This window comes from Tachyglossus aculeatus, chromosome 8, assembly GCF_015852505.1.
Source record: "Tachyglossus aculeatus isolate mTacAcu1 chromosome 8, mTacAcu1.pri, whole genome shotgun sequence".
Lineage (NCBI taxonomy): Eukaryota > Metazoa > Chordata > Mammalia > Monotremata > Tachyglossidae > Tachyglossus > Tachyglossus aculeatus.
Window position 1 is genome coordinate 16,654,560 of NC_052073.1, and position 23,385 is coordinate 16,677,944.

Consider the following 23,385-nt stretch of genomic DNA (forward strand, 5'->3'; position numbering starts at 1 on the left):
ATTTTGACCATACTGGTAAACCTAATTTTTGTGAAATAATATTTCATAATTAAGGAGAAGGAAAAAAAGAAACCCAGATAATTCATTTATTCCCTGCTCCCAGCCCAATTACTCTCCTCTTTTCAATCAGACCATAACATTTTGAAAGGGTCAATTACTTCATGAACACATAGCCCTAAGTGTGCAATTCTCTCCTAAGCAACAAATTTAACATGAAATTGCTTATTAGCAGAGACAATCTATTGTCTGACAGGATGTGAACAAACCATGGGGAGCTAAAGCAGCTGATGGAATTAGGTTTCTGGAGAGAACCATGAAAGTTGATTAATGAATATACAATGTTTAAAAAAACCCGATTAACTGTCGGGATACTATTCCATAGCCAAACCACTTAGTGTTTTGATTGAACTATCCTTATGAACAAGAAAGGAGCCTGACCTTTTTTTGGCTTAAGGGACAGAAATTCAAATTTTTAGAACAATGAGAGTAATTTTTAGCTGGGCATCTTCTCAACAATCTCCCACATTTTCACTCAGTGGTTTGAAAGCAAGGCAGAACACTCCTAAAGCCCAAATAATGACATCCCAGCCTGTTCAGTTGTTGAGACACTGTATTCTTTTCAGCGCCGCATTTGCTCTAATGCTGTAGCAGCTGCTTTTAAAATAGAAGTAGTGCCAAGTCCTCCAGTGAAACCTTTGAAAATGTTATAAGGGAGGATAAAGCTTGGATTACTTGCAGAGTTTTCTCATGATGGAAAGAAACCATCAGATTTAAGTACTTGAGAAAATGAGGTGGATAGCCCAGGTGTTTGCCTTTGCAGTTAACCAGGAACCCTTTCAGGCATGGCTGCAGTGGTTTGCTAACAGTACTGTAAAGCAGGTTGCCCTGGGAGAAAGGAAAGGAGCCAGGAGTTCTGAGTGGAAAATGAATATCAGCTACAGAGGACTTGATGGAAGAACTTAAATGAGCTAAAATACAGTATGTCTACTAGGTTTGTTTTCTCTGCTCAGACATTACAACATTACATTGGGCTTTTTTCCCCCTTTTCTTTCCTGAAATATCTAGATTTAAAAGTGTGGACAGAAAATAGTACTTTAGTCTTTTCTGATAAAGGGAGGCAGGTGGTGTGCAATGTTTGAGATATTTCAGCCTGCTCTAAAAGCTGTATGGGCTTGTAACAACTGCATGCGGTAAAACTGGTTTGGGATTAGAAGGGATCCAGGTGCTCATCAGAAAGGATGGAGTTCTTTTGCTTAAAATAAGGATGGCCAATCATCATTTGTACATAAAGTAAGTAGGCTTTGGGGAAGTAGAGTGGATTTTCTTTTTTGATTTTTCTGTTTTTTTCTTCTTTTTGTGAAAGGTAAAAGAAAGATAAATTTCAAGTAATTTACCAAGATAGCTGAAAAAACTTGGATCATCCTTGAATCAAACCTTTGGTGTGGCTTGAAACAGAAGCAGTTTTCAGAAAGTAATGTGGCCTAGAGTGTGTGAAGAGAGATGTTTACCCTCTGCCATTTATTGGTGTTAGTTTTTTGGTATCAGTGCACCAATTATAAATGTTTGAGGCAAAAGGTTAGGTGGAAGTTATGTTTCTTGAGTTGGAGATTGAAGTAGCTGCTATAGTGATTTTTAATTTAAATGTGTATCTTCTTTCTAGATTTCTTCAGTGCTAAAAATAAAAGTTCTGCTTTGATAAAAATTGCTTGTAATAGCATGTCAAGGTAATAGGCCAATATTTGCTCTTCTATGGGACTTATAGAAAATAGCAATAATAAAGTGGCAATGAGAAGTTTGGCCTTCATTTAATTTCATTAAAAATATTTGTCAATATATTCAGTATATGAGTTCAAGGTGTTAACATTAGCATTTTTTTTTAATTGGTGTCATTTGTGAAAAATGAGAGTACAGATTTCAAGAAACTGACAGTATTGAAATTTGAAAACAAGTCACTAAGGAGCTATGTGTTCTATGGTTCTGTTTGCTGATTACAAAGTTCTGTGACCTGAATGATCAAAAACAAAATTATATGATCCTTAAAATCATTCAGACTCATGTTGTTACATTCATTCATTTAATCGTATTGAGCACTTACTGTGTGCAGAGCACTGTACTAAGCGCTTGGGAAGTACAAGTCGGCAACATATAGAGATGGTCCCTACCCAACAACGGGCTCACAGTCTACATTAATACTTACTTCCCTGAAAGATACTTCCATCAAAGGAATGAGTCCTTTTGCAGTTTTGTGAGAATTTTTTGCATGTATAGCAATGAAATATCACTTAACATGCAAGATGTTGACAAATCACAAATGTAAAAATAACTGAAAAACATTCAAACTAATCAATTGGCATACAGTTCACATATAGAGGTCTGTATTTCTGTTGCCAACATAATGTGCGCTGTAAATAGCAAAATCTCCATCAAAATAAAATGCACAAGAAAGGACAAACATAAACTGTAGAAGGTGGGCTAAATATATTGATTTTCAACCTCACAATATCTAGTTGAAAATGAAATCCACATTTATTGAATGTTGAATTCTGTGAACAAATTTTGAAGGTTTTAGGTTAGAAAATTGATGGTATTTTCTTGATAGCATTTTCAGCTAGGAACTGGAGTATATTTTTTCCTTTTTGCTCCTAGGTTTCTGATTTTTAGTAAATCAGTGTTACAAATGCATACTGTTTGTGATTTGTTTTTGCTATGTGTGTTGAAAAGAATGTTGTGCTCTGTAATTGCAGTTTTTAGATTACTAAGGACAGAATACCCTTCCTTATATGTCATAATCGCGGAATTATAAATCTTATAGAACCTCATTCAAGTGTCACATAGAATACAAATCCATTTAAAGTACCAATGCAGTCTCAATCTGCGGAGAACTTTATGCAGACTGTAAGTTATTATAAGTGTAAGTGATTGTAATTCAGCTATGACACTGTTAAGTTCTTGGCTTATATATAATGATATTGATTATAATGACAGATGATCAATTTTTATTTTGGCACACCTGCCAAAAATAATCACCAGTATTTATTGAGCACAAAGAGCTTTCTAAAATGTGCTGCATGAAAATAATGGTATTTCTTTGCCTGTTAGTTCCCTGCTTCACATACCTCTGTAAATATTCATCAGAAAGAAAAGGGAGATAGAGCAGTTAGCTCAGAAAAGAAGGCAGGAAAATATCTTGTTTAGAGGACCTTATGTTAGAGAGCATTAGGGTTTTGGTAGACCAAATGTAGCCTCTAGGGTTTAAAAGTATAATCAAGATGACACCATCTACTATTTGAGGATTTGAATGTGGTTCTTTTGGGATTTTGGCAAAGGTGAGTCCATTAAAGGACCCAAAAATTACCATAACCCCTTCTCTAACATTTACATTGTCTGTCACTTCCCCAGCTAGTTTTATGACTGTCTTATTTTTGGGCTCAAGTTTTCATTGTCATTTCCACACCCCATTAAGGACAGTTTTTGCTATGACCAGACGTGAAGTCAGATATTGCCACTTTGAATTACATAACAACATGAACCTTAATTTCTGTTTCTCAGAACTGACTTAAAAGATTTGGAGAAACAATGTCATGGCCCCCGTGACTACATGCTGTGAGAGGGGTATTACTGGGACAAGAGGTGACTTTAGACAAGGTCAAGGCCTAAAAGCCATTGTATGATTATCATCATGATTATGGCATTTATTAAGTGCTTACTAAGTGCTAAGAATTTAGATGGATCACTCAGACTATGAGCTATGGACTGATATAGATAAGAGGAGACTTTAGGTTCGCTAGAAAATGTTTCTGAGGGGTATTGGGAGAACTGGTGACAGCCCATCACTTGGAGAAAACTTAAAACTAGATGAGACTGGGATGAGTCAACATGCTCTAGAGAATGGTCCTAGGTTGGCAGAGGGTTTGGCCCAGTGACTTAATAGGGATTTAATCTCTCATTTTCTTTTTTCTGTGGAATTCAGATCCTAGAATTCAGATACAATGCAAACTCCTTTGAAGCAGATATTTGCATTTTGTGTGGGTAGAAGTAGCTAAATTTGTTTTCCCATCCCTCTCTAAATATACCCATCATCTACATGGTGTTTTTAAATATAGGCCTTAGAGGCTGGATCATATGCAGGGTGCACACTCATATTTTTTTGTTGGATAATTACCCAGTCTGCTAAGAGATACTGAAGACACAGGGACCCCAGCTTGGTTTAGAGTTACTCTTGTGAGACCCCCCTCTATAGCTTTGTTACAATGAAGTGTAGTAAAACACAGCTATCCATAATGCGCAGACCCAAAACCAGTTGGTGAGATTTGTTGAGATCAGAACTTGGGGCTCTCCAAGTAGGATGATTAGGTCATAAAGGGTCAGAGCCAGAGAGAGAAGAGAAAAGGGGAAAGGAAGAGGGAGAGAAAGAAGGGGAAAATAGAGATTAAAAAAGGGAGAGTGGGGAGAGGGAAAAGGAAGTTGGAACTCTCTCTCTCTCTGTTCTCTCTCTCCCCCTCCTTACCACTCTCTCTTTCCTCACCCCTACAGTTAACACTGATCTTTAGCTGCTGCTTTTGCCTGGCATGGAATGCTGCTGTCTTCCTTTGCTGTTAGCTGGCCTTCACACCTGCTGTTCTTGGTTCCCAGCCCTAGTGTTCGATCCAAGCTGAGTGTCAGTACTCAGTAGGGATCAATGGATGGGTTGAGGGTGATGAGAAATCAGCAGTAATTTTGGCTTTTTCACCACACAAAAACTGGAAAAAAACAGAAAGTCCCGTTCAGAGCCCCCAGGCCAGTTCAATTGTGTTTGGGACATTGGTGGTGGTAGCAACAGTGGTGGTTGTCTTATTCATCGCTGAAGAGAGTTTTTTAAACTGCAGCATCAGAAGCTGCACGGGCTCTGTAGTGGTAGGTATATTTTATTTTGCATTCTCCACAGGCTAAAGCAGGACACTCAGTGAGTCCCAGCTGGATTCTCTAAGGAAGCAGCAGCATGGCCTAATGGATAGAGCACAGGCCTGAGAGTCAGAACAACTTGGGTTTTAACCCTGGCTTCACCACCTGTCTGCTGTGTGACCTTGGGCAAGTTACATAACTTCTCTGTGCCTGTTACCTCAACTGTGAAATGGTGATTAAGACTGTCAGCCCCATGTGGGACACTGACTGTAACCAGATTGATTAGCTTATAATGCTTATAATACAGGGCCGGGCACATAGTAAATGCTTAACAAATGCCATCAAAACAAACAAGCAACAACTACAAAATCCAGGACAGAAATTCTCTCCCATGCCATCCATCCCACTGACCCCCAACTGGGGCTGCCCTGCTCAAGAGAAGCTTCTTTCATTCAATCATATTTATTGAGCACTTACTGTGTGCAGAGCACTGTACTAAGCATTTGGGAAGTACAAGTCGGCAACATATAGAGACAGTCCTTACCCAACAATGGGCTCACAGTTTAGAAGGGAGAGACAGGCAACAAAACATGTAGACAGGTGTCAAAACCATCAGAATAAATAGAATTATAGCTATATGCACATCATTAACAAAATAAATAGAATAGTAAATATGTACAAGTAAAATAGAGCGATAAATCTGTGCAAATATGTACAAGTGCTGAGGGGAGGGGAAGGAGGTAGGGTGCGGGTGGATGGGGAGGAGGAGAGGAAAAAGGGGGTTCAGTCTGGGAAGGCGTTCTGGAGGAGGTGAGCTTTCAGTAGGGCTTTGAAGGGAGGAAGAGAGCTAGTTTGGCGGAGGGCATTCCAGGCCAGGGGAAGGACATGGGCCAGGGCTTGATGGTGGGACAGGTGAGAACGAGGCACAGTGAGGAGGTTAGTGGCAGAGGAGTGGAGTGTGCCGGCTGTGCTGGAGAAGAAAAGAGGGGAGGTTAGGTAGGAGGGTGCGAGGTGATGGAGAGCCTTGAAGCCTGGAGGAGGCTTTGCTTGATTTTGCTTGATTTGCTTGATTTGTCTTTGCTTGATTTGTAGGTTGACAGACAACAACTGGAGAGTTTCGAGGAGGGAAGTGATATGCCCAGAGTGTTTCTGTACAAAGATAATCCAGGCAGCAGACTGAAGTATAGACTGAAGTGGGGAGAGAAAGGAGGATGGGAGATCAGAGAGGAGGCTGATTCCTTCATTCATTCTTGTGATCGAAGCTTGCAGTAAATGTTTTATATAGGTTTATACAAATAGGACTTCAGTTTATAAAATGTACATCTACTGGAGGGCCTATTTGAGCCTATTTGAGTTTTTGTATTTATGGAATGTGGGCATAAAAGGAAGAACTGTTAATAGATCACTGTAATAAAAAAAGCTTAATGAATGCTATTAGGCTATTTGGCCTTTTATAGATGTTATGTGGTTTATATAATTTTGGTTAAGTGTAATCCTTACCCTCACATTAGCAGTAGGCTAATACCAAAGGGTATTCTTCCTACCAGTAAGTTTATTCACAGTGAACTTCATTTGGCCATTTTTAATTTCCGATTTTCCTTTTATTTTTTACCAGAAATTGACTTTGGCTCCTGCAGAATGCATCTTTATTTTAATTAACTGACTGTTTAACTGATCTTTAAGATTGTAATTCAAAGAATCTCTCTTGCAATAACGATGAAGGAAATTAATTAGTTACTTATTACTTCTGTTTTAAAGTTTCCAGGAAGCCCTTAATTCCATAGAACATTTTGGTCAACAAGATCGAGTTCAGAACTGATTTTTTTAAATGAATTTCTAAATATTTACATATTTTTCTCCATTAAGTTATGGCAAGTAGTCATCCAGTTAAGTCAATAACTTAAATTTTAATAATGGAAAAAGTTAAAGAAATCCATTAGGTCATATCTAGGTTAACTGCCATAATATTTTTTGTTTCATATCTGTAGTAGAACAGCCCAAAGAATCTTTGAATAAGGGGACATAAAAATGATGCCTTTCACTTCAACTCTTGCCTTACTTTTTATTTCTTTGCAAGCTCAAGGTTTGTGATGTGACTTTTCTTTCTTTAAATATTAATTCTGAATTTCTAATTTCCTTGAGAACATGTTACTAGAAACACCAGGGCCATTGCTGTTATTGTTTTCATGCTTCCAGGTTTTGAGAGGTGAGAATAAGACTTTTTCTCCACTCACTTTCTTTTTTTAAAAAAAAACCCTGTATATTTCACTATCCTCAAACTACATCAGTTCTTCTGAAACTGGACATTGAGTAAATGGGTACCACACACCAAAAGCACACCACTAACTTCGGTGAATGATGACATCATGTTGACTTGTACTAGTGGAACGGTACTTATTGCATTTTGATAACAAAGCTTACTGGCTACACTTATTTATTTTTGTAACAGGAGAAGAGAAGTAGGACATAGACAGTATTTAGGTTTGGTTTTTAGGTTTCCAGAAAGCTCCTTGCTCCTGATGAGTAGTGATGTAATTTGGTGGTGGTGAAGATGGGCAAAGGCATCGGGGGCAGCAGTAAAGCTCTGACTGTGAAGTCTCAGAAGTTTCCTCCTATTGAGTACTCCTTTCTCCTGCTGCCTTCACCATTCAACCATCATGGATCTAGCCCTCTCCTGCTGGAGTGGGTTAGCAGTAGGAGAAGCTGCAGCCATACCTTGCAAGCATTTAGAACTTAGAATAGAACACTTTCCCTAAAATAAACACTGAACATTTGTCTGGAAATGATAATATCTAGTACACACTAAAAATTCTTAATCATCCTCTGGCTACACGTAACTAAGGGTTTTAAATATGAGGTCACTTATTCTCACAACACAGGCTTCTTAAAGCACTTCCTTGGGTGGGACTGTTTCTAACTGGAGAAATAATTATGAATTGCAAGTTACCATTTTGATGTTCAATTTGAATGAGTTATCGTAATCTTTTAATGAAATTTTATTTCCTCATGCATACAATAGCATTTATGAGTACCTACAGTGTATGGAGTACTTTAATAGGCCTTTAAAAGAGAAAGAATAAAAGGAAAAGACATGGACCCACTATATCTCAGGAACAGGATTCTATGGAGAAGAACGAGATAGCATCTTTGTTATTTGTGTCCATCATCGCTTTATGGTGATACATTTCCATGCCTTATGCAAATCTTTGGTTTTAAAACATAATACTAAGTGGTCTGCAACTAGGAATGCATTTTTTCCCCTAGTTGTTTCAGATATTTCTTTCGCAACAAGAATTCTAAGAACCCATTTTCCAGAGTAGCTGGAAGAATTATGTTTGAGGCATGAAAGGAAAAGGACTTGTCAGAGGATCAGCTGTAAGTGGATGTTTCATACCATTTGTTTAAGGCCTAAAGGGTTCTGAGAACAATGGAAACAGTGCATGACTAAGTGGGCAAATATGGGATTGTCAAACAGATGTTCTCAGTTGCACTCATTAGAATTTGAGACAGGACCCCTTCAGTTTTCTTTTCCAGTTCCAAAACCCACTTGAGGAAATCATTGACACTTCATTCTGCTACACTACACTGCTAAGTAGCTACAGCTACAAAAATCTTCAATTGCAGGAAAGTAGGGATCTCTAATCCTTTGGCACAGGAAAGATCCAAGAATATACCCTGACAAAGTCTTTATTCCACCCACAATTTGAAGATCACATTGAAACCATATGTGATTTAGAGGGACTTTGAGAAAAGATTCTTTTATTTCAATAAAAACAGCTGCCATACTTATCTATGCTATGATTTACAGTTGTTCTACTTTGTATCTTGTAAATCCCATTAGAATATCTATAATATGATATATTATTGATATTATTTTTTCCTTTTGGTGGTATTTATTGAGCACCATCTGAGTGCAATGCTAAGCACTTACTAATAATTGGTAATTATATTTGCCAAGCACTTACTATTTGCTAGGCAATGAGGTAGATAGATCAAACACAGTCTAAGGGGAAGGGGAAAAGATGTGTTTTATCCCCATTTTACCAGTAAGGAAATTGAGGCACAGAAAAGCTAAGTGACTTGCCCAAGGTCACAGAGGAGACAAGCCACATGAGAAAGCACCACAGAAACATAAGATCCGTTACCTGCCAACAAAGAGCTTGCATTCTAATGGGTAGATAAATATAAAATATTCCTATGATCTTGTTTTCTTACAGTTTTATACCAAAGAGGTATATTGTGCTCTATTGCACAGAGAGCAAGCTTAAACTTCTTTGATGTAAAATTGGTAAAAATTTTACCTGGTTATGAAATTGTCAGCATCTTATGATTCATGTAATAGTCACATCATGAAAATTTGGACCAAAATTAATTCTAATAATATTTTTATTGCTTAAAAATCCAATATATTAATTGTATTGTAGATGAGACATAATATTTATTTACCAACAAAATGTAGTTTTAAAATGATAGTATTAAGCTATATTAATTAGTGGACTTGAATCCTTGCTCAAGTTGGCAGTCATTCCTAGATTTATTTTCTTGTAGTTTGAAGGAGGCGGTTGCAGGTATATGTGTAGTATATTTTCATTATTGAGCAGAGAGAACAGCAAAATTTTGGGCTTGCAAAATACTGTGCAAACAAATTACAGATTTTAAGATGAGTATTCCTGCCCACAATAGCTGGATTAATTATTAGACATTTTCCCTCTTAACCATTGGGCTCTAAGAGGTTTTCACCCCAATGACAGAAGACCAGAAGAAGGTGGACTACCGAGCAAGAAATTATCTCTGAGACACTCACACATAGAAACAGTCTTACTGTCAATAGCATCATCTAAGAACCAAAGACCAACTATAATATTATTTGTTATTGCAGTCTTGTATTCTGAAATATCTAAATTTCTAACATTAGATCACCTAGTGGAAAGAGAGTGGGCCAGGAAGACACAGAATCTGGTTCTAATCTGGGTCCATCGCTTACCTGCTTTGTGACCTTGGGAAAGTCTCTTTACTTCTTTGTGCCTCAGCTTTCTCATCTAAAAATTTGAATTCAATACCTGTTTTCCCTTTTACTTAGAATGTGAGCCCCTTGTAGGATGTGATTATCTTGTATCTATGCCGGCACTTGGTACGGTACTTGGTGCATAGTAAATGCTTCACAAATGCTATTATTATTATTTCATTAGAACTGGCTAAATGAAAGCATTTTTTGGTGCCTTTCTCTTAATTTTTCTCCCTTTCTGGCATCTCACACTTTGAAATATTTTGTCTTTATGTGATATTTCCATTTTCTTCCTAGAACAAAGTCTTATTTCAGTGCTAAATTATCTAGAAGTATGGAACGTTTGAAAATATTCTCATGAGAACATTTAGTTATTTGAGTCACTCGTCAGTGAGTCACACACTTATTTTAAGTCTGCAGGATAAAGCAGCCCTCTGTAAGGTCACTTAGATTTTCAGATTCATTATTAATATCATAATCTCACTGTCACAGCCCATTCTTACTCTCTTGTACAGAGGAAATTTCTTTCATTTAATAGGGCCAGCCATTAATATAACTTTCTTTAGCGCTGCATCACAAGAAAAAAGAAATTTCACTGCAATTTTGGGAAAGGAAAGCACAAGGAGATCTTTACCCAACTGAGGCTTTTAGCGGCTTTCCATAGGCACAGAACTGAGGGAGCAGAATAATAATAATAATGGCATTTTTTTAAGCACTTACTACGTGCAAAGCACTGTTCTAAGCACTAGGGAAAATACAAGGTGATCAGGTTGTCCCATGTGGGGCTCACAGTCTTAATCCCCATTTTACAGATGAGGTAACTGAGACACAGAGAAGTTAAGTGACTTGCCCAAAGTCACACAGCTGACAAGCTGCGGAGCCGGGATTAGAACCCATGACCTCTGACTCCCAAGCCCGGGCTCTTTCCACTGAGCCACGTGAGACCAGTACTAGATGCTTGAGAAAGGAGTTGTTTGACTAGCATTTTCTTTTTTAAGGTGACCGGTAGTCTGTATAGAGTAGGTGCTCATTAAATACTATCAATCTGATCGGTCAGTAAATATTGTTCTTTACATATCCCTATACTGGATTGCTTCCCTTACCCGTAATTTATTTTAATGTATGGTTGCTTCACTGAACTGTTTGCTGTTTGAGGGCAGTGGTCATTTCTATCAACTTTTGTACTCTTTTAAATGCTTTTAAAGTATTTGACATTGTGGTGCTTGTCCCTTGTGGCAAACTACCGTAGATAAAGGTTTCAGGAAGAGTTACCCCATATTTAATTTCTCCCAACAATTAGGCATGCCTCTCGACGCCCATATCTAAGCCACGCCATATAAGCGTTTTCTTCATTGTATCTCCTAAGATTTCCTTCTGTATTCTGTGTTTTCAGTTCTTATGCTAGACTGTAAATCTGTACAATTATATAAACAGGTGCTCTGGGGAGAGGAAGGAGGTAGGGCGGGGGGGATGGGGAGGAGGAGAGGGAAAGGGGGGCTCAATCTGGGAAGGCCTCCTGGAGGAGGTGAGCTCTCAGTAGGGCTTTGAAGGGAGGAACAGAGCTAGCTTGGCGAATGTGTGGAGTCAGATTAAGTCAAGGAGGACACCTCTAACCATAGAAACAGAGAGTTTGGAAAACACTATGTGGTGGCTGCCTCCATGCTATCCAGCCTAAGTCAAGGCATCTAACACCCTTAACTTCTTCCTCTATATTTCTGTTTCCCTCTAGTAACCCAATGTGAGCCATTGCTCCAGAGTGTCTCCAAACCTGTTTTGAACCCAGATAATTCAGCTTGCAATTTCCTTTAATACTGAATTTTATAATTTACCATTTATTTGTTTTGAACCTTTCATCTTCCACTAGATTGTAAGCTCCTTGAGGCAAGGAGCCATGTCTACCAATTCTAGTATTTACTCCTCCAAAAGTTTAGTACAATGCTTTGCACATAGTAAATTCTCAATAAATACCGTTGATTGATCTTCAGTTTTAATGGTTGTCCTCACTACTGAAGTGGGAACTAGGGAAAAGCAAAGATAGTTTTGTCCTTTCCATACCGTTGAGGATTTGGTATTCTTCTATGAGTTCCCTTCTCAGCTTTAATTTTCCAGATTGAAAGATCTCTCTATTTTGGTCTAACTTTTTGTGGAAGCTTCGCCACTGCTTGGCCATTTTGTGTGTGCTGCACTCTGCCATTTCAGATATAGATTTGTTGTAGCATTCCTAAGTATGGCAATCAAACTTTAATTCCGTTCTTAAGGTGCAGACACGCCACGATTTTATGTAGTGGTGAACCGGTGCCTTTACTTTTCTTTCACTTTTCTGTGTAAATATAAACTTGACATGCTTAATCTAAAAAGATGGTGTTTTAATTATCCAAGGACGCATAGAGAAGTTACTGGGAAGACAGTGGTTTAATATAGGATTTCTGATTTGCAATTCATTCATTCAATTGTATTGAGCGCTTACTGTGTGCAGAGCACAGTACCAAGTACTTGGAAAGTACTATATAGCAATAGAGACAATCCCTGCCCACAATGGGCTCACAGTTTAGAGGGACTAGAGGTCATTTGCAGTGACCTGATCACTAGGCATAAAGATTAGCAGAATTGCCTTCTGCTTTAAGCTTAGTTCAACTTATTTAAAAATGTCTTTACAACTCCCTTAAGCCCTATCCTCCTTGGTTTGGACTGTGTGCTTTCATCTAACAAGATTTGAAAGATGAAGTCCTTGAGAATGAATCCAAGAGCTACTTGATATTCCTCAGCTTACCCTCTTATCTAAGAAGTGGGCTCTTACCTGGATTCCTGCACATATCCCATTACGGGTAATGAAAATGATACCGTGCATCAGGAAGATCACTGAGCCCTTCTCTTGAAATGCTGTTAATTGGGAAAAGATGCATTAGTTCTGCTTTGTTCCAACCTTGTAATTTCATGTAAAAAAAATCTGTACAACAACCAGAATTAAACAGATGGAACAGATTCTTAGCATTGTGTCCTAGGAATCCTATTGTGCCAGGCAAATGCATTATGCAGAAAGCTATTAACTCACAGTGTTGAGTGTACTGTTTTCCTATCAACTGAGCATCTCTAAAGAATCTCAGTATCTGGTGTTGCTACTGAAAAAGCCAACCATTTCTTGTCAATGCCTAATCCCATGTTCAACTAAGAGAGAGTCAGTCAGCTCAGGCCCTTAAGCAGCGTGGTGTAGTGGATAGAGCACAGGAATGGAAGCCAGAAGGTTGTAGGTTCTAATCCTGGTTCCACCACATGTCTGCTGTATGACCTTGGGCAAGTCATTTCACTTCCTCTGTACCTCAATTACCTCATCTGTAAAATGGGGATTGAGACTGTGAGACCCACATGGGACAGGGACTGTGTTCAACTTGATTTGCTTGTATCCACCCCAGGGTTTAGTACAGTGCTTGGTACATAGTAAGTCCTTAACAAATGCCAAAATTATCACTATTATTATTATAATTATTTCATACTTACATCTGAGGACAGCAGCTATTATACATGTTTGGTTCCAGGGAAATTGTCAATGGAGTTATTTTATAAGCTAATACAGTTTTTATAATGAATCTCCTACCTGAAATAAAAGCCCCCAACTTTGGTATAATAATAATAATAATACTAATGGAATTTGTTAAGCACTTACTATATGCCCAGCACTCTTCTAAACACTAGGGTAGACATAATGTAATCAGGTTGTCCCACGGGGGGCTCAGTTTTAATCCCCATTTTACAGATGAGGTAACTGCATCACAGAGAAGTTAAGCTTGCCCAAGGTCAGAAAGCAGACAAGTGGAGGAGCCGGGATTAGAACCCATGTCCTCTGACTCCCAAACCCGTGTATCATTTTCAATTCGTCTTGTCACTCTCCTATTTAGCCTGCCATTAACTTTGTTGTTTACTCTTGCACCAAATTTCCAGAACCTATGCTTTCCTCATCTCCCAAAGTGTCATGCCCCTGGTTTAAGTGCTCATCAACTCCCAATTATATTGCCGAATCAGTCTTTTAAATGGCTTTCCCACCTCCAACCTCTTCAATCTATACTAGACTCTTTTGACCACATTATCCTGCTCCAATTCACTTATTTTGCTTCTCCTAAACTATTGATCCTTGCTTTCAAATTTTCTTACTCCAACCTCTTGCTCAACCCCTTCAGGAGCAAGTAAGTGTCATGTCAATTAAATCTCTTCTGTTGGATTTCTCCTCTATTAATGGGAAAGGTGAACATGTCATAGGTATTCACTAAATATCCACAACGAGAAAATAATTTCATAAGATTATAAAAAAAGCATATGGAAGTGGGTTATTTTTGTTTTGTTTTATTTTTCTTTATTTAAGCCTTAATGTTTCCTGCCAACAGCCCTTCAGAGCCTCCTGGCTCCTCCACTCTCCAGGACCAACACTGTGGAAGAAAAATAACAACCTTGTTTTTGGTCAGGAAATTGTAGGGGTCTTGAATGCCATGCAGCCCTGTTCTCCCTAATCAGTGGCAGTGTCAGTCATGAAGCCCCCTCTCCTCACTGGTCGGGGAATGAGTAACTCACCTATAGCAGTAGCCAAATTCATTTATTCATTCATTCAGTCGTATTTGTTGAGCGCTTACTGTGTACAGAACACAGTTCAAAGTGCTTGGGAGAGTACAGTATAACAGTGAACAGAGACATCCCCTGCCCACCACGATCTTACAGTCTAGAGGGGGATAAAGACATCAATATAAATAAAATGCAGGTATATAAATTACCACAACTGATGCCTTATTACTATCTTACATTGTGTAAAATGTTTTCAGTAAAAATAGTTGAAAGTCATTTCTTTTTAGAGGGACCAGGTGTGTTGGATCCTGTCCAGTCCCTGCTCCTTTATAGGAGAGGTTGCTTTAGAGGTAAGGAGATGGAAAACGAGCCTTCCTTCTTGCCACTCCAAGATGAGTGGAACAACTTTCCAAGAGGAGCATTGCTCAGCTGGGTCAGGCAGCCTGGGCTTTGGATGTAGATCCAGATCCAGACCCCCTCTTCAACTTGCTCCAAGTTGTTTGTTGGGTATTGCAAACTGGGATTTCTCAGCTGTACTAATCTTGGTGGCGTGTCTGTTTTGTGCACGGTGGAGTCTGGAAAATCTCTTAGGGAAATGGAAGCAATTAAGTCCTATTAAGGTTCAATCATTTGAATGTGGCACGGGGCTGGGGCTGGTATGATAACATGGTTTTCTTACAAATGTGGCTTTAATATGTTTCATGCTAATTTTCAGGATCAGGTAAATGGATTTGAAATTTTGCAATAAACTTAATCTCATAAATTATGAGCACCCCATCCCAGTTGTTGGGGTTTTCCTTCTGTTGTTTCACAACCTCTTCTATTTCTCTGTCATTCTTAATAATTTCTACACCATAAATAGCTCATTGAAGCAATTCTCTTCATTATACAGTCTCACGCATGGAGACATGTTTTTATTTGTTGTTTTGACAGCAATTTTCTCAAGATGTCGTATTGTTTAAGACTGATAATTGTTCCCTAATGTGCTTTTTGAAATTTGCCATGTTGTTTGTATTCTACTTTGATCTTCACTGCTACACACAGCATGACTAACATTTCCTGGTTGTTTGGGGTTCAGTTTTCTGCCAGCCAGTAACAAAAGTTATCAACTCTACATTCATATCGTAGTGTTAGGAAAGTGTAACTTCTGTGAGAGAAAATATGGCTTTTGATGATACTGGCACTTTCCTGCGATGTGAGTATGGCATTTTATAGGCTCTTCAGGATTGCATAGAGGTCATTGGCTGACTGCATAAAATTGGTCATTAAAGCATCTCATCATTTTTCTGGTTGTCCTTCAGCTTCATCCATGTGCCTCTAAACCAGCTATTTATAATAATCAAAAAGGCCTGCTTACTTGCTGCAAGTAGCTCTTCAAGCTGAGTTATTCTCAGCCCCATTGATTTAGTAAGTACCAAGACTGTTAGACCATCTCCACATTGCGAGTGGCAGACAATTTTTTTTGTTCAGATAGGGCTGTTTTTAAGAAACACCTTTTCAATGTCTTTGTCTCCTAATAATTTGATGTTCAGGTGACTTGAGAAGTTGGGATTGTAAATTGTGATATGCTGGTTGTGGCACTTGTGAAATTTTAGAATTGTAACAAGAGATGGCTCAGTACATGGCTCCATACATAGCAGTGGTAATCTAAAGATCTACAGATCTCACTTTAAAAATGAAGGGGTTAGTATCTCAGTTTTAGATCTCGGGTGCAGCTCTATATTAAAGGGAAGTTAGTTTAATGTTATGATGGCAGATTCTTAACACTATGCCGAGCAAAGTGCTCAATCCCAGATGGTTTTAAGACTGTTTTCCCCTGCCAGGTTACAGCAGGATTATAAGTATTTGTATTAAACTTCCCCATGACAAATATGTCAACAGAAGTTGGACTTGTTACAAATAGCCCATCCAGCTCCCTTGTAAATTTTTTCTCAGAGGTCAATCAATTGATAACTCAATTGTATTTACCAAGCTCTTGCTCTGTGAATAACACTGTACTAAGTGGTTGGTCAAGGTGGAGCACATGCTTTGGAGGCAGTATTTGAATTTTTAGACAGCTGAAGCACCCTCAGTGTCTTAGGAAGACCTGAGACAAGACTTGAACTGGTACCAAAGCCAATATCCAATAGCCTTAAAATATACCAAAAGCAAGAAAGACTCAGGGAATCAGTGGGATCATTTGAATGTGGAGTAAAAAAATGTGCTCAAAATAGTGAAGACACTCAATGACTAGTTTGGTTTTCATTTTGAAAGATCAGGGAGGTATGACAACTAAATTTTTTGTTTAGAAATGAAACATCTAAGATCTTATATGTCTGTGAGATCTGGGCCATGAAAGTTCCACCATTGACTTTTATGGGAAATACTCAACATCCGCTTGTCAACAATTGTCTTGGACTCTAGTCAGTTCACAATGTCAAAATAGTGCTCACTGCAACCCAGTTGACAGCCATCCATATATACTTGGGCAGTCTGTAAAATCCCATAGCAAGACCAGGACTTGATTTAAGTCCTACACTCCATTATGTTTTACTATAGTTACTAGAGAAGTAGTCTGATAATTGTAAAATGCATTCCAGAGTGAGTGCACAGATCCTAATGAATGGCTGTATGAACACTGACTCATTTCATCAAAAGTGGCGGTGTGCAATCTCTCCTTGTGCTGTGTTCAGCACGTGTAAGCATTGCCAGTCCTTTGAAAGAAAAAGGAACTCTATTTTTAATCTTGTCTACATATAGTATGGGAAAAGATAAGATGTTTGCAGATTTTCAGGCACTTTTTAGCATATGGTTTGGACTATGAATTTAAGCTTCCATGCCTGCTGTTGGACTACACTCTAAAATGTCGGCCTCATCCATGTTTTAAGGAAAATGTTTGCACAAAAGGGAGGAAACACTTTTGAGGGAAGAGATTTGGATGTGTTTGGAATTTTCTTGGTTTAGTATTTTTAAATTTGCTTGTAATAAAAATAGCAGGTAATGCCTGGTATAGCAACAAATATCTCTAATTTTTGTTACTCTTTTGCTTTTTATGTGAATTTCAGTTGAAGAAATGGTTGTTTCAGACCAACGTTTGTGCTTTGATAGGTAGTTGGTTGATGAGTGATAGAAGTAGGTAGGCATGGAATTGGCAAACGAAAGCAAGGCCAGTGCTAATTTTCAGGCTGAATGGAATTTTTGCAAAATAAAGTGCAGTTTTAAAAACAACAGGAAATCTTTTCTGAATCAGTTTTTGAATTACTGAGTGAAACAACTAGTTTACTAATATGTATTCCACCATTTGTGCTGACTGAGAATGGAGGAGTAATATGATTTCCCTCTACTAGGGGAATTTAGCAGAAATAACCTACCTGGAATTTGTTTTTCACCAGTGCCACTCTCTAAAGAAGTAAGATGACTTATTTGCCAAATCCCTCAAATAATTAGTTATCACCTGCACCTAAATAACTGTAATTAATTCTAGATTCTATTTCCATAATTAATTTAGAATGAATGCTTAAGTTTAGATCTTGTTCTGACTGGCAGTGGACAAAATTGTTTGCCGCCCCACTGCTTTTGGGTGGTGTTGGTGTCCCTTAATCTAAGCCCTGGGGAGACAGGTGCTACTGCAAAAATAATTACCACTGACAAAATTGGAGAGCTAATGCTTTTGACATCAATAACTAGGAAATGCAAACTGCAGTTGTAATTGGAAAGTGTTAAGCTGCATGGGTATTCCCATTTTCATCTACTGTTACTCTGTCAATTGTCATAGAAACTGAACAAATCAAGAGGCAGAATTATAGCCTTCTCATTCTGCCCCTGCCTTCAGCTAAAATCCTTTAGGCAGCAACTGTTAAGAATGCTTTGAAGTTTACACTAAACCAATACTAGGTCTTGCAAAATATGAAGTCCATCTTGGGCACTAGAAAGTATTTAAACTTAAATCAGATACCTAAAGATTTATTTATGATCAGGTTTTCTTCAGCCTCCATGTCTTTCCATTAATATGGGCCCCAAAAGGAGTCCTTTTGGGGAAGTGTATTCTCCAAACACCTATTCTCTTGCCTAGAGATGTCAAAAAACACGGATTTGTGTTTGCATTGAAGTGATTGTGGAATTGAAGACCTGAGAGTATGGGATCTAGATCTAAAAGGGACCAGCATCTATTTTGATGATGACCCCAAGAGTGAGCTGAAAGATAAGTTCTCTATGCTCAATATTTTTGCAGTCACCAAGTTTTACATTACCCTGGCCCAAACTGGTATGGGGAGGGATGGGCTGTTGGGGAAGTGTGATTCTTCAGGATAGATTTAATCTCCTTTCTCCTTAGTCTTTTGCTACCTATCCCGTCCGTCCCTTAGCCTATCACACACCTTCTGATCTTAGGGCATCTTAGGGCTGTCAGTAAAGACCAGTGGATTTGGAAAGTGAAGCAAGTGTCTCATTCAACAACTGGATAACTTGGTTGAAGTCACAGCTTTTTTTGCTGCTGAAGAGGGTCTAGGGAGACATTTCACTCTACCACCACAGGTGGCTCTTGATATGTATAGTAGATTTGTACAGCAAATCAAGCAGTCATTTATTGGGTGCCTACTTTGTGCTGAGCGCTGTACCAAGTTCTTGAAAAAGTAAGTAAGCATGATCCCCCTGTCCTTATGGAATTACAGTCTAGTGGGGGAGGCGGATACTTAATCGACAGGAGGAAGAAGGAAAAGGCAATATGTATATGAGGTAATGATCAAGTTAGAATGCATATAGTGTTTGTATATAAGTGCTATAGGAGCCAGTAAGTTCACATGCACTCAGGTGGTCCAGAAGGGTTGAAGTGATGGTTGCAAGGATAAAATCGAAGGACAGCAGAAACTAATAAGAGAAGACTTTTTGGAGATGTGATTTCAGGATAACTTTGAAGATGGGGAAATAGGTGGTCTGTCATTTTGAAGAGAATATTATGTCGTAGTCGTGGCCGAGTGGTTAAGGCGATGGACTAGAAATCCACCGGGGTTTCCCCACGCAGGTTCAAATCCCGCCGACTACAGATTTCCAATTTTTCTTTTAGACTGTGAGCCCACTCTTGGGTAGGGACTGTCTCTATGTGTTGCCAACTTGTACTTCCCAAGCGCTTAGTACAGTGCTCTGCACACAGTAAGCGCTCAATAAATACGATTGATGATTGATGAAAGGGAGTTTCAGATGGGAGAAAGTCATGAATAAGAAGGAGGAAGTGATCAATTGGAAAATGAGGCACGGTTAGTAAGGTAGCTTGAGAGGAACTGAGAGTCCAGATTAGGGTTGTAGTGGGATGAGAGTGGGCAAGTAGGATGGAGAGGCTGATTGAGTACCTTAAAGTCAGTGGTGTGGAATTTCTGCTTGATAATGAGAGAAATGAATAATCTCTACTGGTTTCTGAGAGCTGTGATATGTGCAGAGCAGCATTTTTGAAACATGATTCAGGCAGTGGGGTGTACTAGACCAGAGAGAAGAGAGACTGGAGGTAGAAAGATCAGTGACAAGGCTGATGTAATAGTTAAGCTGGGATATGACAGTTCCCAAATCCATGGGGTGGCTGTTTGGGTGGATGAAATGGGTGGATCCTGCAAAGGTAGGGGAAGAACAGACAGATTTTGGTGACAGGATGACTGTGGGAGTTGAAAGAGAGAGAAGAATCAAGGAAGGCCAGCCACCAGGTTGCTCTGTTCAGAGACAGGGAAGATGGTGGTGGCACTGACTGTGATGAGAAATTGGTCTTATATGAATGTCTCCTCATCAGTGATGTAGAAATTTAAGGAAGACATAACAGCGTCAATTACTGAAGAGGGTTTACTGAGACATTCTTATGAGGATGTAGATTCATTCATTCAGTCTTTATTCTGATCATTTATGTAAATATCCTTTACTTTAGTGTCTGTCATCTCCATTAGATTGTAGGCTACTTCAGGGAAGAAGTTGTGTCAGCAGTATACTCTATTTTTTTATTGTACTCATAAGCATGTAGTGCAGTGCTCTGTGCACAGAAAGTGCTCAAAAATACCATTGAGATGTTATATGATATATGTTATATGTTATGTGATGTTTATGTTTATGTGTTTAGCATGCTATATGATGTGTTTTTGATATGTTGTAGAAAAGGTGCATTTGTATATTCACTGTTTAAAATTTGTAAATGAGACCTTTTTTGCCTAATCCATTTTACTTTTAACATAATCCTCTAGACTAAGCTCACTGTGTGTGGGGAACATGTCTAGAAACTCTGTTTTGTTGTATTCTCCCAAATGCTTAGTACAATGGTCTGCCCAGAGTAAGCACTCAATAAATATCATTGGTTGATTGATTGAACACAATTTTAAACCAATGTGGTATTATGAATTGTATGCCAGTAGGGATGCTCACCCTCCAGGGATACTGCCCCGTTACTCTTTTCACCTGCTTAAGCCCCTCTTCCCTTCCTTGCCCCACCACTCCAGACTCCACATTTACAACCAGTAGACTGCATGTGATGAAGCCAGAAATGAATAGACTCCTGCTCGTTGGAAGTCCTAATTGAGCAGTTCTATTCTACCTTCCTGGAGGAGTGATTTTAGTTTAAGAACACTGTAATTTGAAATCTGCTAAAGCTACTGTATTGTACTAATGAATTTTCCAAACAGCAGCAGCAGCAGCAACAGTACGTCTTCAGCAGCTACTGCATGTGGAGCATAGTACACTGCATTTGCTTTTAAAAATATATCATGCATAAGCAGTCTCTGATTGTCATTTTTGTCCAAAGTGGAGATGTTGACTTATTTTTAGTTTATTCACAAGTTCACTGGTTTTATAACAAGAACACTCTTTTCATGGATTCTGGACTCAGCCTCCCAAATTAATTTCCCTGTTTAAACTGGGTAAAATATTTCCCTTAAAATGTTGATTTGTGGTTTCAGAGCTGAATATCAGGGCTGAATCAAAAATGACCATGTATCTAGGTGATCCTGGCTACTGTTGGCAGAATTATGGGTTTATGCTAAACAGATGAGTTTCTACTATATTTTTAATGTGTGTTTTTTTTTACAGTCAACATGGGAAAAAGTCATATGATAAAATCACAGTTCCTGGTTTGCCATTGGATTTCATGGACTCTTTAAGAATTTACCACTTCCTTTCTATGCTCTCATGCCTCCCAATATGCACCCTAAATGTAATACCATGTGCTTGCTAAAGCTTGTTGTAGAGAATATAGCCAGTGGAAAAGTTGCTTAGTTTTGGCAGTAACTTTATACATAGCTGCTTTAGATATCATCTTGTGGGAATGTTAAAACCAAACTACTTCCCAGTGCAGGCAATGGTTTTGTTATTATGATGAGATGCTTGTTGTCCATTTCATTTCCTTAGGGTTTGCTGCTTGAATTACAGGTTTTTACTATTTCAGTCAAGTCACTTAACTTCTCTGTGCCTCAGTTACTTCATCTGTAAAATGGGGAATCAGTACTGGCTCTCTTTCTCACTTAATCTGCGAGCCCTATGTGGGACAGGGATTGTGCCAATATTTACTACAATACTGTACTACGTAGTACTATACTACAATCCAATATATGCTACAGTGCTTGGCATATAGTAAGTAGTTATCAAATGCCACAGTTATTCAGAATCTTCATCTTCTACAGTATCAGTTAACTAACATGACTTGCTGATCTGTAGATTATCCAGTCCACTTGTTAGTCCTTCCTTCTTTTGCCCACCTTTGAGTCATTTCATGCAGTAATCAATCAATGGTATTTATTGAGCATTTACTCTGCACAAAACACTGTACTAAGAATAGAATAGAAGCAGTAGCCACATTCCTTGTCCACAAAGAGCTTACAATCAGAGGAGTACATCAAAGAAAATCAGAAATGAGAGTAAAGTCAATTTATTATTGATGATAATTTTGTAGTAATAATGATGATCGTGGCATTCGTATTTACTATGGACCAAGCAGTGACCCAAGTGCTGTGGTAGATACAACATAATACAGTCACGGTCCCTGTGTCCCACAGAGCTCCCAGTCTAATTTTTTTTTGGATAAAATGAGAGTAGGTTGAAGTTATTGACTAAAATTAGATTCTTGGAATTATTTGGAGGCTTAAATTCTCCATGTGATCCCTGCCCCATTTTGCAAAGAAGAATCAAATCGTGGCTGTAGTTATTTGAAACAGTCAATTGAAATAGCACTGTAATATCACTAGATTCTATCATTTTTACATGCTTACAGGGGAAAAAAATACCAAATGTTTTATTGGCAAAGCAGTTTTTCTGTCCTTAGGTTTCCATTTTGTTACTATTTGGAAAACTCACAAATTATTAAAACACAGGCTTGAGCTATTGAGTTTCTGGGTTTAAATAGAAGAAAAGGCTAATAGTAGAATCTAAGAAACTCACAGATGTTACTTGGAATTTTTCTATGGACAATTTTTCAGAGACATATGCCAATAACTATGATGATGTAGTTTGCTGTAGCTCTAAATACTACAGTTTCTTTTCAGCTCAATTTTAGCATATGCTTATGTCCCAAACTTACTGTTTGGGACATAATATAATAATAATTGTGGTATTTAGGTGCTTAACTATGTGCCAAACACTCTGCCAGGATAAGAAGTGGAAAACAGATCAGACGTTATCCCTGAACCTCATTAGGCTCACAGTCTAGGAGAGAGGGAGCTGGTATTTAACCCCATTTTTCAGATGAGGAAACTGAGGTACAGAAATGTTAAGTGATTTCTCTGAAGTCACATGGCAGGCAGGGATTAGAACCCAGTTCTCCTGGTTCCTAGATCATGTGCTCTTTTGACTAGGCCATGCTGCTTCCCATAAGAAATAGCAATTCTGGTTCAATTGAACAGTCTATCCAGCCAAGAATTCTGTTTCTGACATTGGAAATAGGGTTGCTTACATAAATTGAGTCATGGTTGTCTTTCTTAACCTTGATTTGTATTTCTAGAGTTGTTCCACCAAGC

At 38.5% G+C, this 23,385-nt stretch overlaps 1 protein-coding gene and 1 non-coding gene across 5 annotated transcripts in view; both read left to right on the top strand.

Annotated features, from left to right (window-relative positions):
• Positions 1 to 23,385, top strand: part of PHACTR3 (phosphatase and actin regulator 3) — a 147,892-nt gene that overhangs the window by 39,343 nt on the left and 85,164 nt on the right. The window lies entirely within an intron of this gene.
• TRNAS-AGA lies at positions 19,373 to 19,454 on the top strand. Its single transcript has one exon. It is a non-coding gene; the product is annotated as a tRNA-Ser (tRNA).